Source organism: Pseudorasbora parva, chromosome 6 (genome assembly GCF_024679245.1).
Source record: "Pseudorasbora parva isolate DD20220531a chromosome 6, ASM2467924v1, whole genome shotgun sequence".
NCBI classification, from domain to species: domain Eukaryota; kingdom Metazoa; phylum Chordata; class Actinopteri; order Cypriniformes; family Gobionidae; genus Pseudorasbora; species Pseudorasbora parva.
The window spans coordinates 46,372,801-46,388,519 of record NC_090177.1 but is presented as its reverse complement, the minus strand read 5'-3'; the positions used below and the strand labels follow the sequence as shown (position 1 = coordinate 46,388,519).

Below are 15,719 nucleotides of genomic sequence, written 5' to 3'. Positions count from 1 at the left end.
GCTACTTCTTTGTCACCTCACACTCTGGACTGTACCACTCTGCGTGCTCAGGGTGGTATGGCCGTAAGCGAAAGCTGCTGCCAAAATTGGGCCATTTAAGGAATTCAAACACTCTTATTTATTTTATTTTTTAAAAAAAATCTTTCTTCGCCCATGAAACAAAAAAGCTTACAGCACCTGGTATTCCCAGGCGGTCTCCCATCCAAGTACTAACCAGGCCCGACCCTGCTTAGCTTCCGAGATCAGACGAGATAGGGCATGCTTTTTTTTATTTTTATTTTTTTTATTATCAAAAAGTACAAAAATAATATTTACATAACCCATATTACATTCTGTACCTCACTCAAAACCATAACATTTTAAATCAATTTAGCATATACAGCATGTTCTTTAAATTTAACCACCTTACATCACTCAAATGAAAACAAGCACAAAAAAATAAAATAAAAATGAACCAAACTTGACTTTTCAGAAATTTAAACTAAACCCCTCTTTTGTACATATAAATCCACTTTCTTCTACAAATGCACTTTCAAAGTCGCCTTCACTTAGGTATTTCCACATTAAGTACACATTCTTTCTTACAATACTCTTGAACATTTCCACCACATTTACTTTCTTTTTCTCATAATATGCTGTGTTCCTTCTCACCCATATTGCATACCTAGCATTGCTCAAAATTAAATTCCAGAAGTTCACCTTCCTATCCTTATGATTTGTACATTCACCAAACAAAAACAGTTTTTTCCACTCATTCCCTTCAACCTCTTTCCCCATTCCATCTTTTATCAATTTTCTCATTTTTCCATGGAACTCCTCCAGTTCCTTACACTCAAAAAAAAGATGCATTAACGTTTCAGGCTCAGTCCCACATACATCACATTCCCTACTCACATTTCTATTTATCTGATGGATTACCACCTTTGTGTAAATCCTGTTGTGTCTTAACTTAAAATCTAAATTTTCGCAGTCCAGTCCATTATATTTCACATTTAGGTTTTTCCATATTGCTTTCACATTTAAATCAGGAAAGATTCTTGGCCATACTGCCTCTGATGCAGGCGTCTTGATCTCTTTTCTGACCATCATTTTATATACAGTTTTCACATTTATCTCCCACAAAAACTTCTTTCTCTCATTTTCCACAATATACATTTCTGGTATTCCCCACTCTCCCACTTTTACAGTTTCCCTTTCAATCCTTTCTACCCATTTTTCAGGCAGGCTTTTTTTAATGTTTTCACATTCACCATCCACTTTTGCTTTCCCAATTTCCTCATCCCACCCCACCACACAGTCATATACTGCCCTATTTGGCATAAAACCTTTCACATATTCATATGTCAGATCTTTTACTTTTCTCACCCCTGCCCTCATAAATAATTTGTTATATAACATATTCCCTCCCCTCCTTATCCTCGGGTTCAGAACAATTGGCTGATTGTGAATTTGATTTATACTTTCACATTCATACTTTACATTTGTTAGAAATTCACCCCACGCAGAGAACACTTCTTGATAAAATAAAGGCAATTTTTCAAACATTCGCTTTTTTAAAACCATGAACAGCCCTTCCTCTCCACACCCTCCTCCATCGCTTAGATATTTACCCATATACCCCTTCCATCCGTACTCTATTTTACCATATAAATATTTTATTATTGTCTTTACTCTTATTGCCTTCCTTTTCACATCCAAATCTACCAATTTCAATCCTCCCTCACTGTAATCTGCTATTAGTGTTTTTGCAGATATTTTTACACCTTTCCCACCCCACACAAAGATATTCACCACCTCTTTTATTCCGTTTAGTGCCCAGTCTGGTAAATCGATTGCTCCTATTATATAATTACACTTTGTTAACATTAATGAATTAACCACCACCACCTTGCCTCTTAATCTCAGTTCCCTTTGTTTCCAGAACTGTAACACTTGCTTAATTTTATTTATCACCCCTGCCCATGTTGCATCTCTAGCCTCTTTTGTATTCTCACCTATATTTACCCCTAATATTTTTATAAAATCTTTTGTTATTTTAAAAGGAATATCTGCCCCTTCTAACCTTATTCCTCCTATGCTCATTATCTCTGATTTTTCCACATTTATTTTGGCACCTGACACTTCCCCATATTTATCTATCTGTTTTCTAATTCTGTTTACACTGTCTATATTTCTAACTGTGAAGGTTATATCGTCCGCATACTGATGTATTATACTCAAACCCCCCTTCGGTATTTGTATACCTTTTATTTCTCTATCCCTTTTAATAAGTGTCGCTAGCGGCTCCGCTGTTATTGAGTATAATATTGCCGATAACGGGCACCCTTGCCTCACTGACCTCTCTAGCTTGAACGGCTCTGTTAACACCCCATTGACCTTTACGCAACTTTTTGCGTTTGCATATATTAGCTTTATCCATTTCAGCATTCTCTCTCCGAACCCAAATCTCTCCATCGTCTGCTCTATGAAGCTATGCTCCACCCTGTCAAACGCCTTATTTAAATCAATAGATAAAAGCAACCCACCTTTCCCATCCTTCCCCATCCCCTCCACCACATCCCTTATAGTGCAAATCGTGTCTGAAATATCCCTACCCTTTATGCTGTATGCTTGACTTGGTGATATGATTGACCCTACTACCTCCTTTATCCTGTTGGCCATTACCTTTGTCAGTATTTTGTAATCAGTATTTAAAAGACTCAGCGGTCTGTAATTCTCTAATTTTAGTGGACTCCCTTTATTTTTATATAATATTGTGATTACCCCCAATCCCATTGATTCCGGCATATTCTCCTCCATATTTCTATAAACCCTCCATAATATTGGTGCTACAGTATCTTCAAAGGTCTTATAAAATTCATGCGTTAAGCCGTCTGTGCCCGGACTTTTATTCTTCTTAGTCTGTTTTATAGCTTCTTTTATCTCTCTAATACCTATATCCCCTTTACATACATTTTTCTCACTTTCACTCAACCTCGCACTTACAGAACTCAAAACTTCCTCCATATACTCCTGCTTCACCCCTTCTTTCTTAAATAGGTTCTTATAAAATATTTCTACTTCTTCTATTATTTCTACATACTCCATGATCTTATCCCCTTTTTCATTTTCCAGCTCTGTTATATACTTTTTCCTTTGCTTTTTCTTTTCTAAGTTTAGGAAAAACTTTGTACTTCTTTCCCCCTCTAACGCATACTGCGCTCTACTCCTTATTATAGCACCTTTACTTTTTTCTCTTTCATATTCCTCTATTTCTGCTCTTATCTGTAGAAAACGTTCTTTGTCTTGCTCATGATTACTTTCTATTTTTTCTGCTTCCCTCTTCAACTCATTTTCCAATGCCTCAAACTTACACCTTCTCCTAAAATCCCTTTGTTTTGCATATCTAATGCTTCTTTTTTTAATTAACTCTTTCATTTCTTCCCACCACACACATACATTCTCTTCAAATAAAGCATTTTCCATTTCATAAGCAATACATTTTCTGATGTTTTCTTTGAATGCTGACTTGCTAAAAGAAGAGGCATACAGAGCCCACATTCCTCCCCCCCTTTCTTCCTCATTAACACCCATCTTTACCATCATCATCGCATGATCACTTACTCCCACAAATTTATATCTCACATTTTTTACATATTTTAACATTTCTCTCTTAGCTATACATAAATCAATACGACTTTGTTTTAAAACACCCATTACCACTTGCCTTCTAGAGAAGTCTTTTTTGTAGGGATTCTCATCCCTCCATACATCCACAATGTCCTCGTTCAGCATCCATTCAATTAAAAGTTTTCTGGATGCATCAGATTTAAAGTTCGCACTACATGACACATCCAACCTTGTGCACCATACATTGAAATCACCAACTACTATAAAGTTCCCTTTACACAATGGCTTGATTGCTTTGAAAACTTCCTTTCTTTCAATTTCTATGTTGGGCGCATAGATGTTTATCAACCTGAAGCGTTCCCCTTGAAACACAAATTCAGTCACCAACAGTCTCCCCTTACTATCCTTGTATACTTGCTTCACTCCCTTTAGTCTCTCTCCTTTTATCAGGGTTGCCACTCCACAGGATTTTACAGTCCCATGATTCACTATACAGTAACCTTCCCATCTCTTTTTTATGTTTTCCATCATTTCATCAGACCAATGAGTTTCTTGCAAACACAGTATATCCGCTTTTAAAAACCTTTTCACTTTCTCAAACTTATTCATGTCTCTTAACCCATTGCTGTTTAGACAGGCAATGTTCAGGATGCCACACATGACAAGTATCAAGATATTCTTATACCTTCTTTTGCATCTATACATACAGGCCCACCTCCTCCCAAAAAGGCATTTTCAAACTCCTCTTTACTCCGGTATCTCCACATTAGGTACACATTCTTTCTTACCACAGTCTTAAACATCTCAAATACATCCACCTTCTTTCCTTCATAATATGCCCCCTCACCCATATTGCATACCTTGCATGACTTAGAATGAAATTCCACAAATTAACCTTCTTGTCTTTATAATTCATACATTCCCCAAATAAGAACAGTATTTTTCATTCATCTCCCATTACATCTTTTGGAACGCCTCAAGCTCCTTACATTCAAAGAATAAATGCATTAAAGTTTCTGGCTCTGTCCCACACAGGTCACATTCTCTGTTCACATTTTTGTTCATTTAATGAATTACCACCTTCGTGTATATCCTGTTGTGTCTGAGTTTAAAGTCCAGGTTCTCACAGTCCAGTCCATTATATTTCACCATTAAATTCCTCCAGATTGACTTTACATTCAAATCAGGAAATAGTTTTTGCCATACTGCCTCTGATGCAGGCACTTTAATTTCCTTTTTCACCATTATCTTATATATCATTTTCACACTTATCTCATGCAAAACCTTTTTCTCTTTGTTTTCCACAATATACATTTCAGGAATTCCCCAATTTCCCACTTTCACTGCCTCTCTCTCAATCCTTTCCACCCACCTTTCTGGCAGGCTTGTTTTAATGTTTTCACATTCACAGTCCACCTTGGATTTCTCAATTTCATCATCCCAACCAACCACACTGTCAAATATGGCCCTATTCAGTAAAAATCCTTTCACATACTCATATGCCATGTCTTTCACTTTCCTTATACCCGCTCTAATGAACAGTCTGTTATATAGCATTTTCCCTCCACGCCTTATCTTTGGGTTCAGGAAGATTGGCTGATTGTGCACTTGATTTATATTCTCACATTCATAACTCAAATTCACTACAAACTCAGCCCATGCACTAAACACTTCTTGATAGAACAATGGCAATTTCTCAATCATTGGCTTTTTTAAAGCCATGAACAATCCTTCCTCACCACATCCACCACCTTCATTTATGTAATTTCTCATATACCCCTTCCATCCATACTCTACTTTATCACAAGTACTTTTTTATTGTTTTCACTCTCATTGCCTTCCTTTTAACTTCTAAGTCTATCAGCTTCAAACCTCCCTCATTGTACTCTGCTATTAATGTTTTTGCTGATATTTTCACTCCCTTCCCTCCCCACACAAAAGTATTCACAGCCTCTTTTATCCCATTCAACACCCAATTTGGTAAGTCAATTGCTCCCATTACATAATTACATTTGGTAAGTAGTAATGAGTTAGCCACTACTACCTTGCCTCTTAATCTTAGCTCCTTTAGTCTCCAAAACTGCAATAGTTGCTTAATTTTGTTTAGTACTCCAGTCCATGTGGCATTTCTTGCCTCTTTTACATTTGCTACTATATTCACACCTAAAATCTTTATATAGTCTTTCGTTATTTGTATTTCTGATTTGTCTACATTTATTTTTGCACCTGATGCTTTTCCGTATATTTCATCTGTTTCCTTATTCTGTTTATGCTATCTATGTCCCTAACTGTAAAAGTTGTATCATCTGCATACTGATGAATTACGCTCATTCCTCCATGTGGTATTTGAATCCCTTTTATCTCCTTGTCTCCTTTCATCAGTGTTGCCAGCGGCTCAGAAGTTATTGAGTACAACAGTGCTGACAACGGACATCCTTGCCTGACTGACCTCTCTAGGGGAAAGGGGTCAGTTAATACCCCATTAATTTTGACACAACTTTTAGCGTTCTCATATATTAGTTTTATCCACTTTTGAATCCTCTCCCCGAATCCAAATCTTCCCAATGTTTGCTCTATGAAGCTGGTGTTCTACCCTGTCAAAAGCCTTGTTTAAATCTATAGATAAAATCAATCCCCCTTCCCCGTCTTGTCCCATGCTTTCTACTACATCTCTTATTGTGCATATAGTGTCTGTGATATCTCTTCCCATAATACTATACGCTTGGTTTGGTGATACTATTCTCCCTACTACCTCTTTTATTCTATTAGCCAATACTTTTGTTAAGATTTTGTAATCTGTGTTTAATAAACTCAATGGCCTATAGTTTTCCAACTTCAGAGGACTTCCTTTATTTTTATATAGGATGGTAATTACTCCTAACCCCATAGATTCCGGCATTTCCCCCCTCTCTTCCATGCTCCTATACAACTTCCACAGTATTGGTGCTAATATCTCTACAAAAGTCTTGTAAAATTCGTGCATTAAGCCATCTGAGCCCGGGCTCTTATTCTTTTTTGTCTGTTTTATTGCTTCTTTTATATCTTCCATACCTATATCTCTTTCACACATATATTTTTGTCCTCTTCATCCAGCTTCGCACTCAGTGTTCAACACTTCATCCACACACTCCTGTCTTAGACCTTCTTTCTTGAATAATTCCCTGTAAAACGACTCTACTTCTCCTATTATCTCCACATAATCAACTATCTTATCACCTTTTTCATTCTCCAGCTCTATGATATGCTTTCTCCTCTGCTTTTTCTTTTCTACATTCAGAAAGAACTTCGTGCTTCTCTCCCCCTCCAACGCATACTGAGCTCTGCTCCTTATTATTGCACCCTTACTTTTTCCTCTTTCATACTCATCTATTTCTGCTTTTATCTGCATAAACATCTCACGTCCATACCCAGGATTACTTTCTATTTTTTCTGCTTCCTTCTTCAGTGCAGCTTCCATTGTTTCTGCTTTACTACTTCTCATAAAATCCCTCTGTTTTGAATATCTAATACTTCTTTTTTTTAATATCCCTTTCATTTTTTTCCACCACTTGCATACATTTTCATCAAACAGTGGATTTTGCATTTCATAATTTATACATTTCCTGATATTTTCTTTATATGCCTCTTCCTTTAGCAAATTTCTATTCAAACACCACACTCCCCCACCCTCTCCTCCGTAATCACACCCATCTTTACTGTCATTGCAGCATGATCACTTATTCCTACAAACTTATATTTCACACTCTTTACATATCCTAACATTTCCCTTTTAGCTATACATAAATCTATGCGGCTCTGTTTTAAACTCCCCATTTTCTTCCCTTCATACATCGACCATATCATCGTTTTGCATCCATTCAATTAAATATTTCCTTGACACATCCGATTTAAAGTTTGCACTGCTTGACGCGTCTAATCTCGTGCACCACACATTGAAGTCTCCAACCACTATACATTTGCCTTTTCAAAACGGCTTAATTTCCTTGAAGACTTCTTTTCTTTCCGTTTCTATGTTGGGTGCATAAATGTTTATCAACCTAAAGATTTCATTACGAAACATAAATTCTGTTACTAGCAATCTCCCATTACCGTCTTTATATATTTGTTTCACGTTATGCACTCTGTCTCTTTTTATCAATGTGGCCACGCCACAGGCTTTTGCATTTCCATGATTCACAAAAACATCAGCTTCCCACAACTTTCTTATATTGTCCATTATGTCCTCTGACCAGTGCGTCTCTTGTAAACAGAGTACATCAGCTTTTAGCAGCCTCTTCACCTTCTCAAACTTGCTTACATCCCTTAGTCTATTCCCATTCAAGCAGGCAATATTCAAAATGCCCCACATAGCACTTATAAAAGTTTTGAGAGGACCTATACTCACTTGCATAAAACCAGGTTCTCACTCTCTGCAGTATGCTCCTCCGTTTCCTTCTTTCTTTTCTTCTGCATGCTTCTTTCCACACTTGTGTTCATGTCCTCTACCACATTTAAACCTGGATTCTCTGGCACCTCTTTCTCTCTCCCTCCTCCTTCATCCTTCTTTTTCATTCTTTTCACATCCTGGGGTTTATCTCTTTGACTTTTAGCTTTGTCTCCTTCTTGACTTCCGCCATCGCCTTGCGATATCTCCCCAACTCCATCTTCACACTCCAGGTCCTTCAACACCATCTCGTTACCTGGTTCTGCTCTCCTCTCTTTCTTCTTTCCTTCTCTTTCTCTCCGCCTTCGTCCTACGACCGCCTCCTCATGGCTGCTCTCATTCCCAGTAGCACTGTTTTTCTGTTCGATCTTCTCCACTCCAGGTATCCCTCCTCACCTCTCCAACCGCTGCTTCTTCCTCCTCCTCGATATCCTCCTCCTCATCCACCTCATACAGATCCGATGACTGCCCTTCACTGTTTTCTTCTTCCATCTCCACTGGTGTTTCGCACACACATAATCCAGGTCGCATATCACACACTTTGCAGTTCACCTCCTTGCATTCTCTTGCATAATGCCCTTGTTTGTCACACTTGAAGCACCTGAAGCTCGGGCAGTCTCTCACAATGTGCCCCGGTTTAATACACAAGCGGCAAACCTTCACTTGCCTATCATGTATGACCCTGAAGTGCTCTGTCCCTCCCAATGTCTCAAACTTGGTCGAGTATGGCAGTGATTTAACAGTGTCATTGAACTTGACTTTTAAAAACCTTGTCCCGTCTGCAATATCCATCCCCGGCCACATTCTCCTCTTTATTCTCGAGACCGCCACAACTCCCCATTCTGTCAGCTTCTTCACGATTTCATCATCCTTGATGTACGTGGGCAAACCTAAAAATGAAACCACCATCTCCATACAGTACACTTCTTTCGCCATCACTCGACTCTGCTTTATCTTCAATCCGTCCAATAATTTCTCCTTTCCTTTCTCCTCCTCCATTGTTAGCTCATATTCCTTTGGAGTTTTGTACCGGCACCCTATAACCACTCCGCATTCTTCTCTTACTTTCTTCGATATTTCCATCATGGTGATTGTGTCTTCTCCCTCTATTTCCACCATCACTGTTAGCCTCCTGTCATAATTCCTTCTTCTCTGATCAGCTCCTCCGTCTTTTTCTCTCACATTCCACTTATCCAGGACTCTTTCCTCCTCCACGTTGTCAGCCCGTGTTGTAGCCTTCTCGGCCACAGAAGTATTTTATACTTCTAGCAACTAACCTTGTGAATAAACACTCCTTTTTTTACAAAAAGGTTGTTTGATCAAAATAAACTAGAAACTCAGTTTTCCAAACAAAAAAACTCTCCACTTATTCTCTCCAACAGCTTAACCACTTCCTGCTACCACTAGGGGCGTGCTCAGGGTGGTATGGCCGTAAGCAAAAGCTGCTGCCAAAATTGGGCCATTTAAGGAATTCAAACACTCTTATTTATTTTTTTATTTTTTTTAAATATTTCTTCGCCCATGAAACAAAAATGCTTACAGCACCTGGTATTCCCAGGTGGTCTCCCATCCAAGTACTAACCAGGCCCGACCCTGCTTAGCTTCCGAGATCAGACGAGATTTTTTTTTTCTTTTTTTTTTTTCAAAAAATAAATTACATTAAAATTAGATAATTACACATTTTCAAGTATTCAAACATCTCTTGGTAACAGCACTTCAAAACCAGTCCAAGTTCTCACAACATATGGATTATTTTCCATGATACATTTATCAAACATTTCCATATTTCCCAATGTTTTACAATAATCATATAAAACTTGCATTTCCTCCATCAAGATCTGCTTATATAATAAGGCTATCAATATTTCTTTTTTCTTTTGTTTTATATATTCCTCCTTCTCCATATTGCGTATCTTGCAAGCGTTAACATAAAATTAAGAGCGTACTTGTTTTTGGCCTTTCCATCAAATCCAAACAATAACATAACATCCCATTCTTCCAATGAAATCTTGTCATCATACAACAAATCATATACCATCTTTTTTTAACATTTTTAAAAAATCACTTAACTTTCCGCATTTCAAAAATAAATGCAAAACACCTTCTTTTTTTCCAAACACACTTTGCACATATCATCTTGCGCTAGTCTGCTTTTATATAAAATAATTTCCGTCATCATGCAATTGTGTCTTTTTAATTTTTTTTCCAAAAACGGACTTTTAAAATTCACTCTTACATTTTTCCATATTTTCGAAGCATCAAAATTGTCCAAAAACTTCTCCCAATACTCTATCGCTTTAGGTTTTACAAAAACAGGCTTACATAAACAGGTATAAAACATCTTTATCACACAATCATTTATAACAGTCTTATCATCCCCCTTTTTCAAAAAACCCCTTGGTTTTTCATTCTCACATTCGTTTTTTTCCTCAATTGCTTTTATCCAATATTCTGGCAATGCTAACTTTAGTTTTGTATATTGTTCTTCAATTTTCCTTTTGTCTTCTATATCTTCCCTTTCCTCCAGTGAGTCATCGCTTGCGTGGGTAAAAATCCAGGTTTCACTTCATAATATATTTTCACAGCTTTGGCACCACGGGGCTTGGCAGTCCCGCGCGAAATGCCCCTGTTCCAGACAATCTCTACATGTATATTTAGGACAGTCTTTTTTTTCATGATCTGTGCTTGCACATGATCTGCAAGACTTAAGTTGGTCATCATGAATTACTCTGAAGTATTTCAGTCCTTCCTCCGTGTCAAACTTCACATTGTATGGCAAAGTCACAATGTCCTGTGGGAATTTAACTCTTAAAAACCTTGTTCCATCAGCAACAGTGGTGCCCGGATGATATCTTCTTCTTAACGGAAGAATTGGATTTACTCCCCAGTCCACCAGCTTCTGAATTATTTCATCGTCTTTAATATAATTGGGCAAATTCAAAAAGGAGACCATTCTTTCAATTTCACATAATTTTTTGATCGTACAAAACTTTCCATCCACCAGTAGTCCATCCTTTAGCTTGTCACAGTCCATCAGATTTTCCATTGTTAGTTCATATTCAAAATTACTTTTTTTCCTCAGTCCAAACTATTTTCCAACTCCAGTCTTCTCTTCCACAGTCTTTATTATCATCATTACGGTTATTTTGTCTGGATCATTAACAGTCATCTTTAAAGTTGCCTCTTTTGTGTAATCTGATATTTCGATTGGCTTTTTATCTCTTTCATTGTCTCATTTCTTTGACCTTCTACTCGTCTTCCATCCATATTGTATCTTAATTGTTTACCTTGACTTTTTTGGGGCTCTTCTGTTCCTCTACTCTTTGCGTCCCTTCCATTCTGTTTTCTCCTCATGGCAACCATAGCCCATGTTTCGTTGTCCTCTTTGTCTTTTCCATTGTCCTTTTCTTGGTTCCTTTCAGTGTAATCATTATCCTCAGTCTCTTGGTCTAACATCCATTCCTGCTCCATAGCCGTAGTATCAGTCATCATGAACAGATAAAACCTCAGACAGTAAAAAAACTGTCTGAGGTTTTAAAAAAACAAACAAACAAACAAACAAACAGGAGAGCCTTTCTCTCCATAACTGCCACCTCACACTTCCTACTTCCTGGATCGTACCAACTAGATCGGGCGTGCTCAGGGTGGTATGGCCGTAAGCGAAAGCTGCTGCCAAAATTGGGCCATTTAAGGCATTCAAACACTCTTATTTATTTTAATTTTAAAAAAAGTCTTTCTTCGCCCATGAAACAAAAATGCTTACAGCACCTGGTATTCCCAGGCGGTCTCCCATCCAAGTACTAACCAGGCCCGACCCTGCTTAGCTTCCGAGATCAGACGAGATCGGGCGTGCTCAGGGTGGTATGGCCGTAAGCGAAAGCTGCTGCCAAAATTGGGCCATTTAAGGCATTCAAACACTCTTATTTATTTTAATTTTAAAAAAAGTCTTTCTTCGCCCATGAAACAAAAAAGCTTACAGCACCTGGTATTCCCAGGCGGTCTCCCATCCAAGTACTAACCAGGCCCGACCCTGCTTAGCTTCCAAGATCAGACGAGATCGGGCGTGCTTTTTTTATTTTTATTATTATCGAAAAGTAAAAAAATATTTTTCCAAACATATAATACAATTCAAACCAATACATTTCCAAACTTATTACCTGTTAGGCCTCAATATAGCAAAAAAATAAATAAATTCAAAAATAACAAACTTTGTATTCCATCCATATATACGTAAATCAAAAAGACTAAACAGAGAGTTCGCCTAACTTACCATTTACCATCTTTTCCATAATGTTATTCTTATACCTTCTTTTGCATCTACACATACAGGCCCACCTCCTCCCAAAAAGGCATTTTCAAACTCCTCTTTACTCAGTTATCTCCACATTAGGTACACATTCTTAACATTCAACAGTCCCCCCGCATTAAAAGTATCAAAACTTAAAGCCATAAAACATAAGAAAAACATTCATGTTTCATTTCCTCCCCCCCCCCCCCTCCAATAAAACTCCTTCCTTATTTGTCCTTAAGTCCATTCTCCTTCTCTGCCCTTTTTCTCTATTTTCTTCTACATTTTGCTTATTCGTAATTCCTCTTTTCATTCCCCTCCTAAGCTCCTCCAAATTGACTTCTATGCATTCTTCTACTTGTTCCCTCTCATTTTTATCCTCCCTCCTCACCTTTTCCCAGTCTTTTCTCTCCTCGTTTTCCTCAATTCCCTTTTTGTCCATTCTCACGTCCTCTGTTCCCTGTTGTCCTTGTCTAACATTCTGTGATCCTTGCCTCGGGTTCATTTCTGTCTGTAAATCCTCATTGTCCTGTTTCTCTTCGGTTATATTCTTTGTTGATTCCTCTTCTGATGTGATGTCCTCATATTCTTCCCTCCTCTCTACTCCTTCTATTACATCAAGTTCTTCGCTCTCTTTACCATTTTTGTTGCTTTCAGTATTTTCTGCCCTCCTTTCCTCTCTTTGCTCTTCCATTCTGGTTTCCTCCGTCTCATCCTGCATCTGATCTCCCACCTCTCGTTGCTCCTCTTCCTGCTCTCCATCACCTGCCATGCAGCATTCACATTTCTCTCGAATTTCTTGACATTCTGGGCACTTCTCTGCCCTGCAGTCTCTAGCAAAGTGCCCCTGTTGTTCACACTTATAACACCGAAACTCCGGGCAATCCTTCACTATATGATCTGGATTCATACTCAATCGACAGGTTTTAACCTGACGATTATGTATGATCCTAAAATGCTGTGTGCCCTCTGCCGTTTCGAACCTGGTGCTATATGGGAGTGACTACTTCATTGGGAAACTTCACCCGGACAAACCTTGTCCCATCTTCTATTTCCGTTCCCATGTAGTATCTCCTTCTTATTCTTGAAGTAGGGGTTACCCCCCATCCTTCCAGTTTGTCCACGATGTCGCTGTCTTCAAGGTAGGCAGGCAGATGCATAAATGAGACTACGTACTCCCTCTCATGCAGCTTTCTCACCTCACACTTTACACCTTTAATTTCCAGTCCATCCACTAGATCATCACATGATTCTTCATTCGTCAAAGTCACTTCAAAAAGTCTGTTTTGTTTAGGTCTCATTGCCAAAATCTTCTCCACTCCTACTTTCTCTGCTATGACCTTTATTAAATCCTCCGCTCTACCATCTCTGGCTTCTCCAACATCCACCATTACTGTTGCCTGTTTAGCATAGGTCCTCTTGTTTTCCACTCTGTTCTCTTCAATCTGTTTACGTCCTCTTTGTCCTTTTCCATAGTCGTAATCCTTGCCTTTGCCCTCCGCCATTTCCAAATCTTTTCCAGTTAAACAGTCCGTTTGGTTCATACTCAAAAAAGTCACTTTTCACCCTAACCAAACACAAAAACAAAAAATAAAGATACAAAAAATGTGGGAGAGCCTCTCTCTCCCAACTGCCAACACTCAATTCCTGGATTGTACCAAGTGCTCAGGGTGGTATGGCCGTAAGCGAAAGCTGCTGCCAAAATTGGGCCATTTAAGGCATTCAAGCACTCTTTTTTTATTTTCATTTTAAAAAAAATCTTTCCTTGCCTTGGCCTCAATGCCAGAATTTTTCCATGTCCACATTTCTCAGTCACTGCTTTAATAATATCCATTGCTCTAACCTCATTCACTTTCTCCACGTTCACAATCACCGTCGCCTCCTTCAGATACTTTCTTCCATCTCTCGCGTCTGGTTTTGGTCCGTGTCCTACTCATCGTCGATAATCCATTCCAGGGTCATTAGCCATGCGTGTTTCTCCAGCCAGTCCAGGGTCGTTAGCCATGCGTGTTTCTTCAGCCAGTCCAGGGTCGTTTGCCTTGCGTGTTTCTCCAGCCAGTCCAGGGACGTTAGCCATGCGTGTTTCTTCAGCCAGTCCAGGGTCGTTTGCCTTGCGTGTTTCTCCTGCCAGTCCAGGGTCGTTTACCGTTAATCTGTCCATTTTGAAAAAAAGAAAGAAATGTAACCACCCTCCAGACAGCCAAAGCTGCTGTAAGGTGGTTTAAAAAAAAAAACTAAGAAAAACAAACAAACAAAACAATTAAATTCAAAAAATAATACAAAAACAAACAGAGAACTCAAAATGGTGGAGAGCCTCTCTCTCCAAAATGCGCCCTCTAGTGCTCAGGGTGGTATGGCCGTAAGCGAAAGCTGCTGCCAATATTGGGCCATTTAAGGCATTCAAACACCAGTACCCCAACATCGTTTTGTACCGGCAAGGAGAGGCCAGGCTGCAGTGCACAGAGGCAACAAAGTCTATGGCAGAGGCCCCCAGCACCGTGGTTGACCCTACATGGCAGGATCCCAAGACAGCGGAGGCGGCTGCCAAGAGGTCCGGGGGTCAGCTGTGCAAAGGTCAGTTGGTCATAGTTTTCGGGAAATACGCCGGTCAGACCTTTAGGTGGCTTCTAGAAAACGATGTCGGCTGGCTGGTGTGGTTGCTGTTCCAGTACTGCCAGCAGGGAGAGCAGAACGAGCTGCTGAAGTGGCAGAAGGAGCGACTGCTCGAGTACGCCAGAGAGTTCCCTCCTGTCACATAGCACCTTGACATGAGGTTGAAGGTAAGATAAACTTAGTTACCTTTTAGACCTTAGTAATTGATGTTAAGCAGTAACCAGTATTAGTAAAAGTATTATTTTATGAGATTATTCTATGGTTGTGTTTTATTTTCTGCAGAAAACGCAATCGAAAAAAGACCGGGCTCCTCCGACCTTCCCTGACCTCTCTCAAGACCCCAACTACAGCAGCGATGCCGAGTTGTTGGCTGCTGCAGGTATAGTAGTATTATGCTGAAATGAACTTGAGATGATGAAAACATAAAGAAAAATGAAAAAAGATCTCACCTGTGCTACTGCACATATGCAACGTCATTACATGCCACTGCTTAGACTCCACTCTATATGTACAACTGAGAAAATGTCAGAGCCAGAGGCTACAAATTCTAATCTCTATCCCCTGACCAAAAAAAGTTACAATCTGCAGTATGGAAGAGAACTGTATGTCGATGTCCTGTGATCACTCAATCAGATCCCTAACTTAGTTGCGCCAGTCTCGTGCACTCATCGAGTTCTCTTTCGCTCTTGAACAAACAATAACAGCAACAGGAATGGAATACACTGATGAACAAAGAAATAACGGGAACAGAGAAAAGATGATTAATCTATATTTCATGTATTATTT

At 39.0% G+C, this 15,719-nt stretch overlaps 1 non-coding gene across 1 annotated transcript; it reads right to left on the bottom strand.

Annotated features, from left to right (window-relative positions):
• Positions 1-11,788: 11,788 nt before the first annotated feature.
• Positions 11,789-11,907, bottom strand: LOC137080229 (5S ribosomal RNA). Its single transcript, XR_010906098.1, has one exon. It is a non-coding gene; the product is annotated as a 5S ribosomal RNA (ribosomal RNA).
• Between the last annotated feature and the right edge of the window lie 3,812 nt (positions 11,908-15,719).